Here is a 5,038-nt window from a genome sequence, read left to right as displayed (position 1 = left end):
GATAGGTCTCTAGTAACATAGATGATATGTGTCTTCCAGTGCACTCAGATCACCCGATTGTCTCAATTTTTTGTGTTTAAATGCCTCACCAACAGTCTATGAGTGGTGACTTTTCTTTTTTGTAATAGGCAAAGGTTTCTCTATTTTGTAATGGTGAGTATATCAATAGTGACATCAAAGCGCGGCAAAGAGAATATCAAAACAGAAATGTGACATTGATTACATGCGAGCTTTTCAATCTGGACAGGGTGACCGCTCCTATTGAACATTCCTCACCAATGTTGTTCCTTATTATGTTGAAATGCAAGTGAAGGAGCAGATGCTTTATAATCTAAAAATCGGGCAGCACCTTGGATGAGTAAGTACCCAAAAAATTAAGATAGAAACATAAGAGAGAAGCACCATGAAATATTGCTTGTGAGCACAGACGATTACATCACTCCCTGCGCAACTTGGGATGTTTCACATCCATTAAGATACATCTTTCTGACCGCTGCAGGCAATGGCCCGAGCCTCCATTTTGTTGAATCACAGCGGCAAGTTCTTATTGGTTGTATGCTTAATAATGAAGAGTACTCCATGCTAATATCTTCAAAAATTTTCGTACATGCTTTTTTTCCCTACTTTGGTCTTCTCTCCTCTCTCTGGCTTAGTGGTTGAGCATTTCATGCGTGCCAGAGATTTACTAACAGAGCTTCTAGCAGTTATGTTTAACCGTGCCATGTGTGAGGGCTTGCTTGATACTTGGAGCCTATCTACTATTGTACCTATCTTCAAGTCGGGAGACCCTATGGAGCCACGGAATTATCGCACTATCATGATTGGACACACATTGGCACGGTTGTAGCATCTATTCTTGAGTAGCAGCTCAGTAGATTGGCGGAGGAGAGGGAGGGGATACGTGCAACTGGGCAGGAAGGTTTCAGGAGGGGTTTTTCTACTCTTGACCATATCTTGACACTCAGAGCCATCATTGAGGAGGGCAGATCGCATGGGAGACGGATCTATTGTAGCTTTGTGGATTTCCGCAAAGCATTTGACACAGTGCCCAGAGCTAGATTGATGCGCAGATTACAATAGATGGGAATACCCATAGAGCTCATTTCGGGGGTCATGGCATTATATAGGTCATTAGTGGGGCATGTACGCACCCCAGAGGGTCTATCCACACCGGTTTACTCCACTGTTGGGGTGAAGTAGGGCTGCCTGCTCTCTCCTACTCTATTTGGTATGTATGTGGATGAGGTTTACTACATTGAGAGAGATGGTGATAGAGGTGCACAGTTGGCAGGGACATGGATTCCACTATTGTTATATGCTGATGACATTGTGTTGATCTCCGACTCTCCGAAGGGGATGCAACGTCACTTGGATGCTTTGCATAGGTTTGCCCAGGAAAGTGGTTTGTCCGTCAACCGTGGTAAAACCAAGGTCATGGTATTTAATACCACCCCACAGTGGATTAGGAGGTTAGCGCCCGCATTCACATACGGCCAGGAGAAGGTGGAGTATACAGATGCTTACACTTACCTTGGAGTGGTTTTTAGTGGGCCAACATTTTCATTGAGGAGGGCAGCAGAGACTAGATTGCCAGAGCCCATGCAGCATTGGGTAGATTGGAAAGGATGCGTTCACAGGTTGAGTTTCAGGAGCCTCGGATGAAGCTCTGGCTCTTTGACACTTTGGTGGCCTATGCATTGCTTTATGGAGCTGAGATTTGCGGACCTTCCTTGGATCATCACGGGAGGACAGGCCGCAGTGATGGATGGGGGGACATGGAGAAGCCTCTGGTCTCTATGATCTCGCGGCTCATTAGAGCCAAGGATTCAGTACCACGTGCTATTATACGAGCAGAGCTAGCTGCCCCCCCCACTAGTGGTTGAGGCGCTCACCAGATCTGTCTCCTTCATACACCGCATGTGGGAACTTCCCAGAGACAGATATGCACGCCTTGCACTTGAGTCCTCTCGACAGTTAGCCATGCAGGGAGATACAGCATGCTGGTATGGGGAGATGACATCATGGTTTCAGGTGTATGGGTTCAACATAGACAGATTGCCTTCCTTCCAGTACTCACTGGATGCGCCCTCTCTGACTCTTACACAGTCCGAGATCACCAGGCTCATTCGCCAGGACTTGACTCAGCTAGACACCAAGAGGACATGGATACAGCCAGCATAGGAGCTGGGCACGAAGATGGCTTTCTACAAAGAGCATCTCCTCCAGCTTACGAAGGATGGTTTTGTGACGAGGTCCAGATACATGGACACCCACTTGTCTCATGGGATACAATGTGCTATTGGCCAGATACGCACATCTTCGCACCAGCTGCGGATCGAGACTGGGAGCGGAGTACCAGCAGAGGCTAGGACATGCCCCTTGTGACGAGGTCCAGATACATGGACACCCACTTGTCTCATGGGATACAATGTGCTATTGGCCAGATACGCACATCTTCGCACCAGCTGCGGATCGAGACTGGGAGCGGAGTACCAGCAGAGGCTAGGACATGCCCCTTGTGTGACATCGAGCCTGAGACAAAGTTGCACTACACATGCCACTGTCCCGTCTACTACGAGATATGAGGCCGCTTCCATTGCTTGTTCAGAGAGGGCTTTGGACCATTCTCTAGAGTCATGCGGTACGAGGATGAGAGATGCCTGGGTTTGTTTTTGCTCGAGCTGCGCAGACACAGAGAGAGCCTGATGAGAGGAGAGACTAGCCACTCTCAGAGACAAATCATAGACTTCTTTAGAGCTGCCATTGGACACCCGGAGGAGTTACTACCACAACAGAGCTCGTCGCCTTACACTAGAGGCACACTGATCGATCGAGCGACTGAGTCGGGGAGATCCAAACACCCACGACTGCGTAGGACTACACAGCATCGTCAGAGGCTGCATCTGAGGATTCGGATCACTTTGGCTCGACATGCGCGACGCCCGGTCAAACTACTGACCATGGAGGAGATTGATGAGATGCGCCAGCGACTGATGCTGAATCTCCTGTGATCTGGCTATCCCAACTAGCTGTTTAGTTGCTTAGTTCACACCTAGCACTTCAGGATTCCATAGTATTTTATTTTATCATTTTGTCATTCTGTCATCTTGTTACTCATGTTACTCTGACTTTGTATCAGATCCACCACATTGTAACTTTCTGATCTCATAGGTCACTTTGATATAACATTTCATTTCATTTCTCTCTCTCCCTCCCCCCCCCCCCCCCCCCCCCCCCCCCCCACCCCAATGTGTGTGTGTGAATATGAAGAGGGAAACTGGAATAACCTTTCTATCACCCAAGTGTGGTAGATTGGCTATCTTATTTCCGCATGGATTATCAGATCGTGAGCTCAAGACTTGTCGGTCTCTTGGGAGTGTTCCTACAACGTAAATCTGTGTGTGTGTGTGTGTCCTACTTGCGGTAGGCCATTGTTGGTCCTCAACTAAGCAACATGTTTTGGGTAGGTGGGATATCAACAAACACAAAGTTAAATTTGCTTACAATCTCTAAAATAAAGTTACAACACTTGTTACCATGATTATCTAACAGGGTTTGGAGGCTAATCTGGTTGTATTTTCAAATGTAGTGAAGCATGTCCTAAGGGTGTGGTCACGTCCGGCATTTTGGGAATTTTGGAAAATTTGAAGGGCATTTTGGGAATTTATGACAAAATATTGGGGGTTTTTCGGAATTTTTGAAATCTGAGGGGTATTTTGGTAATTTTCCCTTTAATATATTAACTCTCCAATTTGAACAATATAGCTGATTTTGGCAAGATGAAAAACTGCAGCATGATCTATGATCATAACAGGCTTTTCGTTGCAGGCATCTGCCTTTTCAAAGAAAACTGCTCGACACTTTGATATGATGAGGTGCATTTTGAACATTTGGTCTGCTTCAGATTAGGAATAACAAGGATTGCGTAGAGAGAGAGGCAAAGCAAAGAATGAGGATGAGCACAGAAAATTCATATCCAAGGTTTGCCTAAAATAGCTTCCATCAAAGCTTGCCTTGATGTCATTAAAACACTTCAGAAAGTGGTTGTTGCTTTTGTAAACAAACGATCAAATTGATTATTCTCTCGTGCAGAAACAGGAGCAAAAGAAAAGTATAACAAGTTGGAGATGCGGGGTATCGATCCCCGTACCTCTCGCATGCTAAGCGAGCGCTCTACCATCTGAGCTACATCCCCGCGATGGTACTGACAAGTAGGTAAACAGTATTAAAGCACTTATTATGGACAGCTCCCGTTGGATAGTTGTGAGACAGGAAAAGGTTCTCTCTCTCTCTCTCTCTCTCTCTCACATACGACATTAATACCGTGTAGTCATCTAAGTATCATTAAGTCATATGAATAAACATGAGGACGTTTATCCCCCTAGCATATCTTTCCTCAAATGTGCTTCTTTTTGGAGGCATTTCATAGCATATCTTTCGGATTTCCCTTTTCATTTTAGCGTTCTCTTATATAGTAGTCCTTAGTAGAAAATAGTAACATCTAAGGAATCTCATTTGTTAGAAAAAGTTTATTCATATTATACAAAACACATACAACACCCAAGGTTCACTCAAGGAGTGTGTCGAGCTTCCTTCTATTAATACCGATGTAATTTTATCGATGGCATATCCAAACTTGTAATTTTCTACAAGAATGGCACTTAAAGTATGCCTCAAATCCTAGACAAGATGGGTCCATCTTACTCTTGCATCCATCCAAAAATTTTCTAGACCTATACAATTGTTAGTGATAGTGGAGGTATGTATGTCTAGGAAGTTCTAGCTCAAAATATCAATAGTTTTTGTTTACAACAATATTAGTATAGTGGAGGTTGAAAGGGAATGTATGAAGAGGTTGTTGCTCCACGTTTACAAAGAGGTTATGTTCCATATAATATCCAAAATATTCCATGGTCTTGCTCTCGCAAGTTCAATTTGGTTATTTGAATTATGCATGGGGTCAACAAGGAGAGATGGTTGTTGCTATCATGTATGTATAAAATTTAATTGATAATTGCATATTTGGCTCAAGGATAGA

At 44.5% G+C, this 5,038-nt stretch overlaps 1 non-coding gene across 1 annotated transcript; it reads right to left on the bottom strand.

Annotated features, from left to right (window-relative positions):
* Positions 1-4,122: 4,122 nt before the first annotated feature.
* TRNAA-AGC (transfer RNA alanine (anticodon AGC)) lies at positions 4,123-4,195 on the bottom strand. Its single transcript has one exon. It is a non-coding gene; the product is annotated as a tRNA-Ala (tRNA).
* Positions 4,196-5,038: the final 843 nt, after the last annotated feature.

Source organism: Adiantum capillus-veneris, chromosome 2, assembly GCF_014529385.1.
Source record: "Adiantum capillus-veneris isolate H3 chromosome 2, ASM1452938v2, whole genome shotgun sequence".
In the NCBI taxonomy this organism is placed as follows: Eukaryota; Viridiplantae; Streptophyta; class Polypodiopsida; order Polypodiales; family Pteridaceae; genus Adiantum; species Adiantum capillus-veneris.
Note: the sequence above shows the minus strand (reverse complement) of the source record. Positions and strands in the feature narration are given on the sequence as shown.